Source organism: Ornithorhynchus anatinus, chromosome 10 (genome assembly GCF_004115215.2).
Source record: "Ornithorhynchus anatinus isolate Pmale09 chromosome 10, mOrnAna1.pri.v4, whole genome shotgun sequence".
NCBI classification, from domain to species: domain Eukaryota; kingdom Metazoa; phylum Chordata; class Mammalia; order Monotremata; family Ornithorhynchidae; genus Ornithorhynchus; species Ornithorhynchus anatinus.
Genome location: NC_041737.1, coordinates 54831564 through 54850684, shown reverse-complemented (window position 1 = coordinate 54850684; position 19121 = coordinate 54831564).

The following is a 19121-nucleotide window of genomic DNA, read 5'->3' as shown; positions in this document are numbered from 1 at the left end:
GTGTAACCTTAGGAAAGTCACTCAACTTCTCGGGCCTCAGTAACATCATTTGTAAAATGGGGATTAAGATGTGGGCCCCAGGCTATGCCCCCAACCTCGCTCAATAGAACGAGGGTCTCACTGGATCACTTTCTGTGGACGGTCATGGGAAAAGGCCATTCTTTTGCTCCCCCCACCCCCAGGGGGGCCGGGATGCTTACTAAGCTGGCATCTACTTGGTTCCAGTGACTGGGCAGCTGGGTCCGGCTCTTGGTGCCCAGCCAAACACTTGGGTGAATTAACAGAGGGGCCAAGCTTCTGCCCCCTCTAGGAATAGGAACTCCGGGCTGCTCCGGGGATTAGGGGCCAGGAGGGACTTTCCTGGATGGAGTTTTCAGAAGCGGTGGGGTTTGTGGCCTGGGAAAGTCCCTAACGGGTCTTCGTGGCCAAAGCAACCTATTAGGGGTCTTTCTCTCTCTGCCTCTTCAAGAGTATTCCCAGACTTCAGAACAACATGGACCCCATGGACTCCCATAGGCCTGGGAGTCAAAAGGATGTGGGTTCTAATTCTGACACCTGTCTGCTGTGTGACCTTGGGCAAATCACTTCACTTCTCTGGGCCTAGGTTCCCTCATCTGTAAAATGGGGATTCAGGTTTTCAGTCCTGAGTGGGTCATGGACTATGACCAACCTGCTTAGCTTGTATCCACCCCTGTGCTTAGTACAGTGCCTGGCACACAGTAAGTGCTTAACAAATACCATGAAAAAAACAAAAAAAAACCCTTCAGGAATTTATCCTCAAGCCACCTAGTACCCAAATGGTGCCTCTGAACACCTGGTGATTGGCTGGACTTGTAAAAAGACTCTCTGCCCAGACCCTCTCTCCCCTTCAATGTCTAAAGAGTTGTCTCATTTCAGACTGCACTTCCTTAAGAATTATTCACATTTCCCCTTCCCCCAAGGAGGTGGAACACTGAAGGCTTTAGGAGAGAGACAAAATGGTGGTGGTTCTGTGTCCAAAGCCAGTTGAAGGGCATATTATTTGGGGGGAAGGGGTGAGTTGAAGAAAGTTACATAGATGATTATGGTGTTTAAGAAATGCTTACGAGTTAGGCATCTCTGTAATAAACAGAAATTAGCACCGACAAAGGCACCCCAGGCCCCGCCTAGTAACAGGCTTTGACTCTGGTCTTCCATAAGAAGTTGTTCCATAATACATTAGAGCAGGCCTTTCATCTGATGCTCTGAAAGCACTTTTCCAACATTAACCCGTTCCTGTGGGTACTCCAGCTGGGTTTACAGGGAGGAGCGAGGCACTGGTGTCTGGTTGTCACTGGGCCAGCCATTTGCTCCCTCATCCAGGGCCCCCCTTTTGATTCTGCATCCCTTCACCTCTGTGTTCTCCCCCACCCCTCCCAGCCCAAATCTGGAATCAGTGAGACACTTCGGTGCAAAAAACAGAGAAGCGGAGAACAGTTGATCCCTTGGGATTCTGATTAGAAACCTGGCCAGGAATTAGCAATACTTACTGCAGCCTGGCCAATAGCCAATTTTGGTCCCGATTTTCCCTTGATCTGATATCCAGAAGGCCTCTAAATCTTATTTCTGGTAACAGTAATATTAATAATGTTTTAAAATGCTTATTATGTGACAAACACTGTACTAGGTGCTGAGGTAAGTACAAGTCAATCAGATTGGACACAGACCCTGACCCAAATGGGGCTCACAGTCTAAGTGGGAGAGGATAAGTACTGAAGTTCCACTTTACAGATGAGGACACTGAGGCCCAGAGAAGTGAAGTGACTTGCTCAAGGTCACACAGCAGGCAAGTGGCAGAGCCAGGAAAGAAATCCTGGTCCTCTGACTCCCTGTCCTCTGCTCTTCCCACTAGGCCAGACTGCTTCTCTGCCGTGGTCTGTCTTCTTAGCCTCACTTTGGCCTCTCGCCATTGCTCAGATCATCCACACGCTCTGCAATGTGTAAGTTCACTGTGGACAGAGAATGTGACTACCAACTCTGGGAGTTTTTTTGTTTTTTTAATGGCATTTGTAAGCACTTACCGTGTGCCATGCACAGTACTGTGCACTGGGATAGATACAGGATAATTGGGATGGACATAGTCCCTGTTCCAAATAGGGCTCACAATCTTAATGAGGTGACTTAATAAAGTGACTTGCCCAGGTCACACAGCAGAAGAGTGGCGGAGGCAGGACTAGAACCCAGATCCTTCTGACTCCCAGGCCTAGGCTCTATCCACTAGGCCACGCTGCTTCTCTATATTTAAAATGTCTGCATAAATTTAATTAAAGAACCAGAAATGTTGCCAATCCAGTAAGGTAAATGAGAAAAATAGACCAACCTCACCCATGCAGGTTCCCTGTACACATACCCACACAATCACCGCCCCCATAAACAAACACACACACACACACACACACACACACTTTGCCTGAAATTCTGTAGAGCATATACATGGTCACCATGCAACCTCACCTCCTAAACCGAGCAGTGATACCCTCTGCTTCGGCTGCTGCCAGTGGTTTTGAAAGGCGAAGATTTTTCTGTTGACATGAAGAGACTCCTTCAAGGATACCAGTTGCCCTGGCCTCCCCCAGCAACAGCTGAAGCTCAGACTGGCTCCACTCGCAGCCTTCCGATTCCAGAACATACGAGGCACACATTCCTCTCGTGCCTTCCTCCGTTGTTAGGCTGGGTGTCATCTCCCAGCTCCAAAGCCACTGCTCCTTTCCTTCTCTGTAAATTGGATTGGAGCCATCACTCTACCGGCAGAAACTAACTGCTATCAAGGTCATTATTCCATTCGATATTTTACTGCTAGAAAATTCCCATTCCATTATCCCCACCAGCGTCAAATCTATAGCCCTCCTTAACTCTCTCCCTCCTCCCCCTCGCATTCCCAAAGGAATTCCTTGCACAATTGACTTCTTCCCGTCAACTGAAGGCAAAAATGAACCTTGAGATGCAAGGTCTCAAAAGCTGTGGGAGTGGAATGAGTGGAGGCTTTTTGTGTCCTGATCACAGCACATTCCCACAAGTAAGGTTATGATTTGTATTCTATCTCTGACCCTTTTGTTTCTAGTGTCCCAGTAGTAACATAATGAAAAAAAAATGGTTGCTCAAAAGTTCAAAGTAAATAAGATAACTAAAAGGAAATACATTGGACTCTAACAGAGGGCAGCAGTGTTGCCCAGAGAACAGAAAAGGCACCGGACTGGATGAGGAACGCAGCAGGACTGAAAACTGGCTTTATAATGAAAATGGGATTTATTAAGCCCTTTCTAGGTACCAGAGCAACACCGTGGAAGATACAGATCACCCGATCAGACACAGTTCCTGCCCTTCACAGGGCTCACAATCTAAGAGGTAGGGAGAATGGGCATTTTATTCCCATTTTACTGATGAGGAAACTGAGGCACACAGGAGTTAAGTGTGACTTGCTCCAAGATTTGCCTCTCCTCATTTTTTCCACCAGACCAATCAACCATTTATTGGGTGGTATTTAATGAGTGTTCACTTTGTGCAGAGCACTGTATTGGGGGCGTGGTAGACTGTTCCCTGTCCACAAAGAGCTTACAGTCAGGGCATCCTGTCTCCCTGCCAGTGATCTTGAACAGATAACATCACCTCTTTTTACCTCAGTTTTCCCCTCCCAACATAGGAAGGGCAATACTTACCTTGCTCTGTTCAAATCAATCGATCAATGGTATTTATTGAGCATTTACTGTGTATAGATCACTGTTCTAAGTGCTTGGGAGTGTACAATATAGAATTCCCTGCCCATGAGATGAGGTGCAGATTGTTGTTGTTATTATTACTACTAAGCTCATTATGGGCAGGGAACACGTCTGCTAATTTGGTTGTATTTTACTCTCCCAAGTGCTTAGTTCAGTACACAGTAAGCGCTCAATAAATATTACTGATTGATGACTGATGATGATGATTATATTTGGTTATTCTATGGTACATGTTAAGTGTTTACTATCTGCCAGGCACTGTACTAAGCGCTGGGGTAGATACAAGCTAATCAGGTTGGACACAGTTCCTGTACCACATGAGACTCACAGTCTTAACCCTTATTTTACAGATGAGGTCACTGAGGCCCAGAGAAGTGAAGTGACTTGCCCAAGGTAACACAGCAGACAAGGGGCAGAGCTGAGATTGGAACCCAGGGCCTTTGACTCCCATGGCCGTGATCCATTCACTAGGCCACAGCTGTTCTCTTGTTAAGTACTTACTATGTGTCAAGCACTGTTCTATGCACTAGGGCAGACAAAAACTACTAATAATGTTGGTATTTGTTAAGCGCTTACTATGTGCCGAGCACTGTTCTAAGCGCTGGGGTAGATACAGGGTCATCAGGTTGACCCACGTGAGGCTCAGTTAATCCCCATTTTACAGATGAGGAAACTGAGGCCCAGAGAAGTGAAGTGACTTGCCTACAGTCACACAGCTGACAAGTGGCACAGCCGGGATTCAAACCCATGACCTCTGACTCCCCAGCCCGTCCTCTTTCCACTGAGCCACGCTGCTTCTCTCATCAGATCGGACACAGTCCCCATCCCACAGGATCCCACGGTCTAAGTGGGGGTGGCGAGGAGAGACAAAGTATTGAAAACAGATAATAATAGTGGAATTTTTAAGTACTTACGATGTGCCGGGCATTGTACTAAGGGCTGGGGTTGATACAAACACATCAGACTGGACACAGGGCCTGGCCCATGTGAGGGACACTGCCTCAAAAATCCCCATTTTCCAGATGAGGTCCCTGAGACCCAGAGCAGTGAAATGACTTCCCCAAGGTCACACACCAGGCAAGTGGAGGGGCTGGGGTTAGAACCCAAGACCCTCTGACTCCCAGGCCCGGGCTCTACCCAGTACACCATGCTGCTTCTCATGACGAATCCTTTTTTTCAAAACATAATCGACGAAGACCTGTCGGTACTCAAATGCTCCAAGACTGGCGACTGCTTCCCACAGAAAATGGCAGTTAAACCCATTTCTCCTCAGAGCCCAGGCCGCGCGCATGCGCACGAGCGGCTCCTGCGGGGACGCGCGGCGCGCACCCTGCCCCGCCCAGGCCGCTGCGCGCAGGGAGAAAGAGGAGTTGCTGTTGTCTTTCTTTCTTTAGTTTTTTAGGGGTATTCGTTAACCGCTTACTGTCTGGCACCCACCGTATTAAACTCTAGGGTGGATAAAAGCTAATCAGGTTGAACGCAGTGCTCGTCCCACCTGGGGCTCACAGTCTTAATCCCCGTTTTACAGATGAGGCAACTGAGGCCCCGAGAAGCCAAGTGCGCTGCCCGAGGTCACACAGCAGAGGGGCGGGGGTTGAGCCGAGGGTATTCATTCATTCAATAGTATTTATTGAGCGCTTACTATGTGCAGAGCACTGTACTAAGCGCTTGGGATGAACAAGTCGGCAACAGATAGAGACAGTCCCTGCCGTTTGACGGGTTTACAGTCTAATCGACGGGCTTACCGTCTAATGGAGAGTAGAACTCAGGACCTTCAGACTCCCAGCCCCGTGCTCGATCCGCTAGGCTAGGCTGCGTGTGTGTGTCTGTCTACTATACCCGAACACGAGGAAATGAAAGACAAGGAGGCCTAGTGGAGAGGGCACAGGCCTGGGAATCAGAAGGACCCGGGTTCTAATCCCACCTCTGCCACTTGTCTGCTGTGTGTGCTCGGGCAAGTCACTTTACTTTTCTGTGCCTCATTACCTCATCTGTAAAATGGGGATTAAGGCTGTGAGTCCCACATGGGACACGGACTGTGTTCAACTTGATGATCTTGTATCTACGCCAGGACTTGGTCCAGTGCGTTCCACACAGTAAGCACTTAAATACCTTTTCTTTAGAAGAAAAAAAAGAGCAAGAGCTGGCCATCAGAAAACTGAAATATCCCTTCCTTTGTCTTTCTCTCCCTTGATCTAACATCACAAGAATGATTCATAACTCTGGGTTTTTTTTCCCATTTAAGGAAAACAGTTTTTCTCAAAAGAGAGTAAGATAGGGAAAAGAATACAGACAGCAGAGAAAGGAAGGGGACGGATAATAGATTTCAGAATCCAGCCACTCTGATGCAAGATGTCACAACTGAAGCACAGCGAGAAAAAGCAATTTTCTGACAGGTTAGGGATCTCCCGCAACCACACCAGAGATGACGGACAAAAACAACTCACCCTTCCCCTGAATTTTCCAAATTGGCTATGTGGATGGGTGAATTCATAGAATAATTGGGCAACCCTTTCTTTCCAGCTCCATACAGATCCTATTTAGCTGAGCAGACACCACCTCTTCTGCCCATTCAGTCATGAACAGCATGTGTAACAATGTGTGAAAGCCCATTTCTGACCCAGCAGATAACACCGCCCCCCCAAAATGTTCTCCTCACCCTGGAGAGGTTCCATGTTGTCAGTTGTCTCATTAAAATTCACCACCTTCAAGAATGCTCCCCCAGTGAGAAAGTTCATCATTTAACTTTCCCAACCAGACAACAAACCTGTCCCTAAATTTCAAATTGCTGTTCTTCAGCCCCCAAGTAAGGGTTGTGGAGAGTTGAGGAGACAGAACGCTCCTGTGGTGTCTTACTGTCTCCTGATGTGTCTCCCTTCTCCTCACTTAAACTCTTGGACTGGGAGCCCTCCTCCCCGTCCCCGGCCAAGGGAAAGAGACTGTGGCTAATTCCCTTCTGCATATTCTCTCCTAGAGTCGGTCAGTCAATCAGTCAATCGTATTTATTGAGCGCTTACTGTGTGCAGAGCACTGTACTAAGTGCTTGGGAGAGGACAGTACAAAAATAGACACATTCCCTGCCTACAATAAGATTATAGTCTAGAGCTTAGTACAGTGCTCTGCACGTAGTCAGTGCTTAATTAATACTACTACCAGGAGGAGAAGATTGTCATAAGAATATAAGCAGCACCAACTAGTTTATTCCAAGTTCACCCACTAAACGTTCTCACTCAGTAGCCCAAAAGGATGTTTGGAGGACCAGTGTTGTAGTTTGCCAATCAATCAATCGTATTTATTGAGAACGTACTGTGTGCAGAGCTCTCAACTAAGTACTTGGGGGAGAACAATATAACAAAGTTGGTACATTCCGTGCCCACAATAAGCTTACAGTCCAGAGGGGGAGACAGACATTAATATATAAATTACAGACATGTACAGAAGTGCTGTGGAGCTGAAGGTGGGGGAAATAAAAGGTACAAATCCAAGCGTTCAATACAGAGTTCTGCACACAGTAAGTGCTCAAAAAAATATCACTGAATGATTGACATCCCAGTCCTCGGCATTGGGGAGGTGTCTTTTTTTCTCCTTGTGATATTTATTAACTAGTAACTATGTACCTGGGGTAGATACAAGCTAATCAGGTTGGATTCAGTTCCTGTCCCACATGGGGCTCACAGTCTTAATCTCCACTGTGCAGTCGAGGGAACTGAGGCACAAAGAAGTGAAGTGATTTGCCCAAGGTCACAAAGCAGACAAGTGGCGGAGCCAGGATGAGAACTCAAGTCCCCCGACTCCCAGGCCCGTGCTCTCTCCACTAGGTCACACTACTTCCCTCTTGCATTGTTAATCAATTAATCGTATTTACTGAGCGCTTACTGTGTGCAGGGTACTGTACTAAATGCTTGGGAAAGTACAATACAACAGAGTTGGTAGACACATTCCCTCCCCATAATGAGCTCACAGCCTAGATGGAGGATAAGCCCTATTTTCTTTCCCCCACTCATAACCCATCGAGACCTATCACCCATCAACCTGTCGCACTGCAGAATGCAGGCTGTGGTATTGGGAACTAGGACCCAGGCCTCTTGATTCCCAAGAGGCTGACAGCGGGGAAAAACTCATACAGAATGTAGGATTGTAAGGGGTTAATCTTGCAGTAAAGGCAAAAAGAGGATTCAAGCAATAGAAGGGAAAGGAACAAATGAAATGATTAACAAGGGCAAAGGTGGACCCCCAGCACATCGGGAGTGGAGCTGGACGAGAACACAGATGGAAGAATTTTGACTCCACTAGTAAAAATCAGAGTTCTCTTTCAAGGCAATCAAACATCAACCAGAGAAAGCCCCTTTGTTTATCTATGTATCAGTCAGGTCAGACCTCTTAAGTGCTGAAGCCAGCAAGTTTTATGTTAATTAGGAAGATATTAGCCAATACATGTTTGGGTCAACCGGAAGACAACTCACTGCAGCCCCACGGAACTTAGATACATATCCTCATATGCTGCCATTTTCCCTTCTCTTTATTTTGTTTTAATGTCTGTCGTCCCCTGTAGAACGTCAGCTTGTTGTGGAGAGGGATCGTATATAACAATTCTGTTGTACTGTATTTTCCCAAGCATTTAGAACAGTGCTCTGCATGCAGCAAATGCTCAATAAATACCACTGACTGATTGGAGGGCGGAATGTGGTTGCTAAGACTCCGCAAAAGATCGATCAGTGGAAACTAGAAAGTTCCCCTGAGCCTCAGCCTGGCGGTTCAGTCTGGGCAAACACCAAAGGAGAACAAAAGGGAAGCAGTGTGGTCTAATGGTAAGCTCTGGGGCCTGGGAGTCAGAAGACCCGGGTTCTAATGCCGGCTCTGTCAATTGCTTGCTGTGTGATCTCGGGTAAGTCACTTCACTCCGTGACTAGAAAATGAGGATTAAATACCTGTTCTCTTTCCTACTTAGACTGTGAGCCCCAAGCGGGATGGGGACTGTGTCTGACTTAATTGATCCATACTACCCTGGCACTTAGAACACTGTTTGACACATAGTGAGCGCTTAATATATACCATAAAAAAGTCATGGCCATGGAAGAAGTCAACTTCCCCCTGGGATCTTGTGGAAGATTCTGGTAGCTTTTCCCAGATTGGACACAGACCCTGTCCCACATGGGGCTCACAGTCTTAATTCCCATTTTCCAGATGAGGTAACTGAGACACAGAGAAGTAAAGTGACATGCCCAAGGTCACACTGCCAACAAGTGTCAGAGTCAGAATTAGAACTCAGGTCCTTCACACTTTTCGGAAGATAATTGTGTGAACCCCTAGCAGGACGGGATTGTGCTCTTTGGAAAAGGGATAGAGAGAGACACAAGAAGAAGTGACACTTCAAGGCCGTGGGAACTGGTGTATTTTTGCTGCACCTCGGGATATCCAGCTTGGGAAAAGTATGTATCCTTTCAGACAAATACAGGAAGCTGTTTTCCTGGGGGGCAGGGGGTGGAAGGGGGCAGGTTTAGGGAGGAGATTTCCTCTTATAACAATCTGTTACCTGTGATGAGGACATCTTTGGCTTCCTTCACATACCCTAGACCACCGGGTGGAGGTTGGGTCCTGCTATCAGATCTGGGGCTCCAGGAAGCACTTCACTTTTTTTTTTAAATGGTATTTGTCAAGTACTTACCATGTGCCAGGCACTGTACTAAGCACTGCAGTAGATACAAGATAGTCAGGTTGGACACAGTCCCTGTCCCACCATGGGGCTCATAGTCTTAATCACCATTTTACAGAAGAGGTAACTGAGGCACAGAGAAGTGAAGTGACTTACCCAAGGACACGCAGCAGACAAACAGCAGAGCCAGAATTAGAAGACAGGTCCTTCTGCGCTCACGTCTACCTCACCACTGAACCTTCGCCCACTTCCGGTCTCTGGCTGGAACTCCCCCTGCTTCGTATCTGATAGACAGTCTCCCTATCTTCAAAGCCTTATTCATTTAATCATATTTATTGAGCACTTACCGTGTGCAGAGCATGGCAACTAAGCACTTGGGAGAATAGGGCAGGGACTGTCTCTATTTGTTGCTGAATTGTGATTTCCAAGCGCTTAGTTCAGTGCTCTGCACACAATAAGCGCTCATAAATACGACTGAATGAATGAACAGTAAACAGACACATTCCCTGCCCATTACAAAGGTACACTGAAGGCGCATCTCCTCCAAGAGGCCTTCCCTGACCAAGCCCTCATTTCCTCTTTCCCTACTTCCCTCTGAGTTGCCCTTGCAATTGAATTTGCACTTTTTATTCACCACTCCCTCAGCCCCACAGCACTTATGTCCATATCTGCCACTTATTTATTTCTATCCTACTCCTAGTCTAGACTGCAAACTTGTTGTGGGCAGGGAATATGTCTACCAACTCTGTTATACTGTCCTCTCCCAAGCAATTACTACAGTGCTCTGCACACAGTAAGCGCTCGATAAATACGACTGATTGATTGATGGCTGGGGTTCCAGGAGTTCTAGGTAGGACCAGAAAGGTCACTGGTACTTCAAAGAACCTGCTTGAGAATTGGGACAATCAGCCCAGATCCAGAATCCTACTGGGCCTGGCAGCTGGACTATTTAATCGACAAGCTGCCAGCGGAAGCTTGTCTTCTTCCAAGTGCTCTGGGAGAATGCTGAGGAGGCATTAGCCCTCCACTGTCCTGTCAGGGTTTTTTTAGTTGTTTTTTTTCAACGAACATAAAGGAGATGGTGGTTGCTCTGCTCGGAAAGCAGGTGGGAGGAAGGGGTTTGTTTCTGATTTCCAGGAAGCACAAGGAGGAGGAGCTTTCACTGGGGAGGGCTGCCTGGGCAGACGCCAACAGACACATCCTGGAGGAATCTTGCTGCCAACCTCTGCTACCAGGAGAGAGCTGGCTCCAGCCTCTTGTCGGCTGGCTGCTTGCTCAGAAATGACAGCGGAGGAGGCGGGTGGGGTGGGCTCAGAGATGGAGTCAGTGTTGGTAGAGTCAGGATTGAAAGGAAAGAGGGACCCTGAGATTTGAGGGCAGGTCTGAAATGGGGGAAATTATTTCTCGGCGGGACAATCCTTCCCAAACACCCAAAGTACGGAGACAGACGACACACGCACACTCCCTTTCCCTCTTTCTCCCTCTACCATTCCCTCTCCTTCCTCTTCTTCCTCTTAACCACTCTTCCATCCCTTCCCCTCTTCTCCCTCCCCCCTTTCTCTCTCTCTATTTATATTGATGATATAGTCTTGTTTTGTTTTGTTCTGTTTTGCTTTGCTGTCTCCCCCATTTAGGCTGTGAGTCTGTCACTGGGCAGGGATTGTCTCTATCTGTTGCCGAATTGTACATTCCAAGTGCTTAGGACAGTGCTCTGCACATAGTAAGCGCTCAATAAATACTACTGAATGAATGTGGGCAGGGAACGTGACTTTTCGTTGTTGTATTGTACTCTCCCGAGCATTTAGTACAGTGCTTTGCCCACAGTAAGTGCTTAATAAATACCACAGATTGACTGATCGAGTGATTCCCTGGCCCCAGATTCAACCTCTTTACAAATTGTCTCCATCCAGGCCGGGGAGCCCGGTAGCATTCCCCCAGTGGACACCTCAAAATCCCCCTTCTCACCGCCGAGCTTTGGCTCAGGGAGAAAAGCAAATCCCATTTTAAATGAAAATCAGCTTAGCCCGCTTGTTTGGGGCCGAGCTTTTGGGTGGACCCTTGGCTGCGATTTTTATCCCTGGTGTTTCTGGTGGTAACCTGGGACGCCTTCAAACATTGGCCGGGACGCTAGCAACAGTCACCCGGGAGCTCCCTGGTTGCTAAGCAACAATAAATACAATGGAGACAGAGGAAGCTTGGCACTCTGAAAACTGGAGACTGCTTTTCCCTTTCTGACTGGGGAATAACACTCCCAAAAAGGAGCTCTACAGATTCTCTCCTTTTCCTCTTTCTCAGGTGGCCCAGAGGCTCTGGGGACCCAGAAGCACCAACCCTCTGGCTTCTCTCTTTGGGGTGGAGATGCTCCTCACACAAGATTTTAGCAAGAGCAGTGAATGAATCAGTACTGTGCAAACGCTTAGTACAGTGCTCTGCACACTGTGTGGTGCTCATTAAAAACCACTGATTGATGGATCAATTAATGATATTTATTGAGAGCTGGCTGCAGAGCACTGTACTAAGCACTTGGATGAGTACAATACAATTGAGTTGACAGAAACGTTTCTTGCCCTCAAGAAGTTACAGTTTAGTGAAGTCTGACATCGGGTGGGTGGGTGGGAGGATACTAAGCAAGGAATAAGTCAGTTAATTTATTTTGCACATAGACGGTGCTCAATAACTATCTTTGATGGTATTTGTTAAGTACTTACTATGTGCCAGGCTCTGGACTAAATACTGGGTGGATACAAGAAAATCGGGTTGGACAGAGTCCCTGTTCCACAAGGGGCTCACAGTCTTAATCCCCATTTTACAGATGAGGTAACTGAGGCCCAGAGAAATGAAGTGATTTGCCCAAGGTCACACGCCAGACAAGTGACGGAGTTGGGATAGAACCCTGGTTCTCCTGATTCCCAGGCCCGTGCTCTTATTAATACACAGAATTCCCCCTCTAGACTGTAAGCTTGTTGTGGGAAGAGAGTATGTCTACCAACCCTGTTATACTGTACTCTCTCAAGAGTTTAGTACAGTGCTCTGCACAGAGTAAAGACTTAATAAATACCACCGATTGATCGATTGATAGATAATTCTGGCCAAAAAGCTGGGCCGTGATTTGGTGGGTTGGGCTACCCACAACGAGGCACATCAACCAGATAACTGGTCAATCCTCCACTTCATTTGGACTGCTCAGTCGTAGCCCAAGCCATTGACTTTGCTTTTCAAAATAATTTTAGTCCTGTTCAACTTGCCTAAAACACTGTACTCCTAAGAACTGTTCAAGACTGCTTGCTACTGAAGGCAAGGCCCTCCCCCCTCCCTTTTTTTATGGTATTTGTTAAGCACTGACTCTGTGCCAAGCACTGTCCCATGGGAGGCTCACACTATTAATTCCCATTTTAGTCAGTTAGTCAATTGCATTTTTTGAGCACTTACTGTGTGCAGAAAACTGTACTAAGCGCTTCGGAGAGTACAATATAACAATATAACAGACACATTACCTGCCCACAAAGACTGTGAGCCCCACGTGGGACAACCTGATTCCCCTATGTCTACCCCAGCGCTTAGAACAGTGCTCGGCACATAGTAAGCGCTTAACAAATACCAACATTATTAGCAGGGGAGACATTAATATAAATAAATTACTGATGAGGTTTAAGTGACTTCTCCCCTTTCCTTTCTTTCATTTATTTTCAGAAAATAAGGAAAGCTGGGAAATAGAAAATGAACCGATGGCATTCTGAGATTCTTCCATGCCAGGTCCCAGGAAATGGCAGGCTGTATATGATCTGTGCCGGATATAGCTACTAGAACACCCTTTGACCATTATAGTCATAGTAATAGTAATAGTCCTTATTATGCACCTACTGTGTACAGAGCACTGTATTAAGCACTCAGAGGGAACATACAGTTGAGAGAGAATTTTGGTCCCTGTCTCAGGGGGTGGGGAGGGGCTCAAAATCAAAGAATGATGGTCAAACCTTCTCTCTCCGTTCCTCATGTTCCCATCTTTTTTCCCTTCCTTTTCCATTTCAGATTCTTTTCCCTTTTTCCTTATATCTAACCCTCTTCATCTCCCTTGTTCTTCTTTCTTTCTCTCTCTTCTCTCTCTCTTTGTGCCTCTCTTCTCTACATAGCTTTTTGACAGAAAGACTCAAAGCTCTCTCTGGGGTATGGTCACATGATATACATGGTGATATAGAAAGAGTGAAGTACCACCGAGGCTCCCATTTTGTCTCCTAGCAACTCCAAGATATGTTGCTTAGCAACCTTGTCCAGGATGGGAGAAAGGTCCTCCATGTTACTTGTCCAATGATAATGCAGTTATCGCTAAAGCTTATTTCATCAGCAATATCCTCTTTACATAGTCTTTTTTACATAGGTAGAGTCCACCATTAGAAAGGTCTGCATTATGGCATAAGGCACCGGCTCTGGTTCCCACCCTTGGATCAAATGCCCAACCCCAATTTGCTACTGCCATCTTCGGATGCTCCCCTCTTTATTTGATGATATTTGTTAAGCATGTGCTATGTGCCAAGGACTCTTCTAAGCGCTGGGATAGATATAAGCTAACCAGGCTGGACACAGTCCATGTCCCACATGGGGCTCATGGTCTTAATCGCCATTTTACAGATGAGGTAACTTGAGGCGCAGAGAACTGAAGTCTAGAGGAAGAATTTACAGTCTAGAGGAAGGCCTTAGAGTTTAGAGGAGGGGCTTGCAGTCTAGAGGAAGAGCTTACAGTCTAGAGGAGGAGCTTGCAGTCTAGAGGAGGAGCTTGCAGTCTAGAAGAGTTTCCAGTCCAGAGGAGGTGCTTACAGTCTAGAGGACTGATCCCAGATGGGTTACGGCTTCGACCCTGGAATTACCCCACAAGATCTGAGAAAGCACTGGACTATCTTTGATGGCCAAAAGTAATCACGGCCTAGATTGGATGATTCATTTGAATGCTGGTCTCCCCCAGCAGCTCCAGGCCCGCTGAGCTGGCTCGGAGGTGGAGCCCTGTAACTCTGTGCGTGATGTGGGCGTGCTCACTTGTCTGGGCTAGTCTTTTACTCAAGACTACAGCTGGCAACCCATTCAAACCGGTCCAAAACTGACAATCTCAGGACTTGGGTTCTGAGGGCTTTCTTCAGGAAGTCCTCATGTTTCCATCTCTCCCCAGGGTTGTTCCAGAAAGGTGGCTGGGGGGTGGTGAGAGGGTGTTCAAGGTAATGCCTGAGTGTGGCACTGAAAATAAACATAATAATAATGGCATTTGTTAAGCGTTTAACTATTTGCCATGTGCTGTTCTAAAGGCCGGGGTAGATACAAGCAAATCGGGCTGGACACAGTTCCTGCCCATGAGGAGTTCACAGTCTCAATCCCCATTTTACAGATGAGGTATCTGAGGCACAGAGAAGTGAAGTGACTTGCCCGAGGTCACACAGCAGGCAAGTGGTGGAGCTGGGATCAGAACCCATGACCTTCTGACTTTCAGGCCCATGCTCTATCCACTATGCCATGCCGCTTCTCAAAGAGATACAGATCCTAGGATCTGCCTACTCTGCAAGATTGTAATTAATCAATCAAACAATCAATGGTGCCTCCCCTGCTGGAATGCAAGCTCCTCAAAGGCAAGGATGATGCCTACTAATTTTTTATGGTATTTGTTATGCACTTACTATGTGCCAGGCACTGTACTTACACATTGAGAGAAGTACAAGCTAATCAGTTTGGACCCAGTCCACACTAATTCCACTGTACTCTCCAAAGCTTCTTGGTATTGTGCCCTGCACATAAAGGCACACAATAAATATTATTGACTGATTGACCTATTTTCTATCCCTTTAAATCATTTATGTGGCTTTTCTCTGAACCCTCTCTAGCAACCTCACAGCCTTTATAAAATGCAATGACCACACTGAATTCAGTTCTCCAGTAAACATCTCTCCAAAGCAGAGAAAGCAAGATGCTTGGTTATCTCTTGGCTGTTCTATTCAATCATATTTATTGAGCGCTTTGGGTGCAGAACACTGTACTAGACCCTTGGGAGAGGACAATATAACAATAAACAGACATATTCCCTGCCCACCACGAGCTTACAGTCTAGAGGGGGAAACACTCATTAATATGAATGAATAAATTGCAGATATGGACATAAGTGCTGTGGGGCTGGGAGGCAGTAAGTGGTTGAGCCAGGAATAGAACCCAGGTCTATTGACTCCCAGGCCTGTGCTCTTTCCACTAGGTCACACAACAGTGTCTCAGCAGATCCTCTAAAAAACAGTGCGACCTAGTCCAGAGCTCCCTGGCTTGTCTAACAATAATAATAATGGTATTTGTTAAACACTTACTCTGTGCCAGGCACTGTAATAAGCGCTGGGGTGGATACAATCAAATCGTGTTGGACATATTCCCTGTCCCATGTGAGGCTCACATTCCCAACCCCCATTATACAGATGAGGTAACAGGCGCAGAGAAGCTAAGTGACTTGTCGGAGGCTACACAGCGGCCAAGTGTCAGAGCAGGGTTTAGAACGCATGACAGTCTGATGTCCAGGCCCGTGCTCTATCCACTAGGCTAGGCTGCTTTTCTCAATACACCCACTTCTCCTATAACACAAAGGTGAAAGTCTTGCAAAACCTCCCAAGAAGGAAAACACGCGCTGTTGGACTCACCCATTCCAACACTGCAAGCAGGCAGGCAGACAGGCTCCCGTGCAGTCTCTTCCCTAAAGGGACCCACCGGGCCCGGACCGGCTCCGGCTGCTTGAAGGACAGTCTCTAATTCCCTAATCTTCCCCTATTCCAAATATGTGGCGAAAACAAACACTCTGTCCCAACTGAAGGTCATTTAAAATTGCTAATATGCAAAAATATCATGTAAAATCCCCTACAAAGCAGCAGCCACTATTTGCCTCCTTTCGTCAAACCAGAGACAAAGAGATCGGCACTATGAATTCAGGAGCTGGTTTGTGAACAGAACCATGCTCCTCATCCCAGCTCACCTGATTTACCCAGAACAAAAATCCGATCTTGAAAAACAAGTTATTTCCTAGGCTCCACCATTTAAATATTTAATGGATATTAGTGCTCAAATGGACTCTGCTTCAGACCTGGATCCTATTGCTTTTAATGCACAGAAAGGAAGATTGGTTCCTTTCCGTACATAATGGCCCTGAGACAAATGGCCAAGGAATTTCATTGCCGGAGCATCCCCCACAACCTCCCTCCTCCTCCTCCGCTCCCAGGAAATGGGATAAAGAACTGAGGGCATCAGGGAAATGATGCTTTTCCTAATCAGATTTTGGAATCAGAAACTTCATTATGGGCAAGCCTGGTCTTCCTGCCAATGTTAAAATCATGAAAGCTAAATGATAAATAATTATGGTACTTGGACTCACAGTCTCAATCCCCATTTGACAGACAAGGTAAAGTGAACCCCATATGGGACAGGGACTGTGCCCAACCTGATATACTTGTATCCACCCCAATGCCTAGTACAGTGCCTGGCACAAAGTAAGCGCTTAACAAATACCATTATTATTATTATTATGTGGCAGAGCTGGGTAAGCTCGGTCGGAAGGGCTCCTTCCTCTAAACTGGAAGCTTCTTGCAGGCAGGGACCATGTCTACTGACTCTGTTATACTGTACTCTCCCAAGCGCTTAGTACAGTGCTCTGCCCATGGTTAGTACTCGATAAATACCACTGATTGATCGATCGATTGAGGGGCAGAAAGGCTTCTATTTCTCTATCATGATATATGTACCATGAGCTGTCTGAGCCCTGGTGGTTGGCTTTCAGTTCTCTCTTGCTGTGTTGGAAGCTCCTTGAGGACAGGGATTGTGTCTACTATTTCTATGATACTCTCCCCAGTATCAGGTATAGTGCTTTACCCACAGTAAGTGCTCAATAAATCCTAGTGAGTGATTGAAACCCTTAGTAGTTATAGTAATACTTATTATTATTACTACTAATAATTGGGGTATTTGTGTTTACTCTGTGCCACATGCTGTACTAAATGCTAGGGTAGATATAAAATAATCCAGTCAGACACCGTTCCTGGACCACATAGGGCTTGGACCCCTATGTCAGAGGGGGAGGGGGAGGGAGAACCAGTATTGAATCCCCATTTTACAGATGTGGAAACTAGGCCCAGAGAAGTTAAGGGGCTTGCCCGTAGACACATGGCAGCCAAGTGGCAGCATTCTGAGAGGAAAGCTGTGTAGCCTAGTGGAAAGAGCACAGGCCTGGGAGTTGGGATCTGGGTTCTATTCCCAGCTCTGCCACTTGTCTGCTGATGAGAATTTGAGCAAGTACCTTAACTTCTCTGTGCCTCAATTTCCTCATCTATAAAATGGGAATTAAATCCTACTCCCTCCTTCTTAGACCGTGAGCCTCATGTGGGACACCACTGTGCCCAACTTGATGATTTTGTATCTACCCCAGTAGTTAGTGGAGTGCTTGACACATAGTAAGCGCTTAACGAGTACCATTAACAACAACAACAACAGCGGATAGAGTACGGGGCCTGGGAGTCAGAGGACTTGGGTTCTAATTTCGGTTCCGCCATATGTCTGCCGGGTGACCTTCGGCAAGTAACGTCACTTCTCTGGGCCTCAGTTACCTCATCTGTAATAAAGGGATTAAGACTGTGAGCCCCATGTGAGGCAGGGACTGTAACCCACTGGATGAACTTGTATCTAGCCCATAGCTTAGAACAGTGCTTGTCTCATATTAAGTGCTTAATAAGTATCAACAACAACAACAATAATAATCGTAAATGTATGGGCCCAGTGGAGGGTCTCAAGGGCTCCGTTTCCCATCTCTCTAACCTATCTTTGCCCTTCAACACAACCGGTACTGGCTTAGGAGGGAAAAAAGAGGAAGGGGCATGAAACCAAGACGCTCTGAATACTGCACAAACACAATACAAAGAACCCCAACTGTGAAGGGAGCCTGAAATGCAAAGGGATGAGCAAAGTGTTATTTGTTTCCATTATTTTATCCGCAAAGAGTCTCTATGTTCTTGCCTAACGTAGCAAATGTGAACTGCGGAGGAAGACCGCTGAAAAGGCAACTGATAAAATCCCCGGCTGCCTGTCCTCCGACCTCACCTGCCCCACTTGCCTCGTCGCCCCTTCCCCAGCCCGGGGAACGGCGCTGTCCACCCACAGCCCGGCCAAAAACGACAGCCCGGTGGCGACCTACCCGTTCGGATGGCTAGGGCGAGGCCTCCGCCCCTGCCCACGGATTCCTGCACCAGCCAGGCCCTGATCATTCACGTGGACAATGTAGCCTTTTTCTTTTTTTTTTTTTTTTTTGCGCAGCCAAAGAATGCAACAACAGCCTGCTTCCTGGAGAAAAAGCAAACGGCGGGGGGGGGGGCTGTTGAGCAGGGGGGTGGGGGACGAGGGGTTGGGGGGAACGCATTGTTGAATAGCAACGGCATTGGGGTCACATTGCCAGCTCTTTATAAACCCTCGACGCCGAAGGCCGGTGGCTAATTGCCGTGAGGCTCGCAAAGAGAGAAATACAGTTTCTGAGTCCGAAATGGCCCGGATTTTTTGCCGAGGGTGGGTGGGGTGGGGATGGGGGGAGAGAGGCGGCGGCCGGAGACTCACTGCACAATCGCTCTGCTGTCCGTGGTTGGTAAACTGAGCCCGCTGCCCTGGTTCATCCCTCTTTCGGTTCCCTCTTGCCTTCTCCTCTCCAGATAGTGCCCTCGCGGGAAGCCCCCGCGGCCCTGCCAGATTCT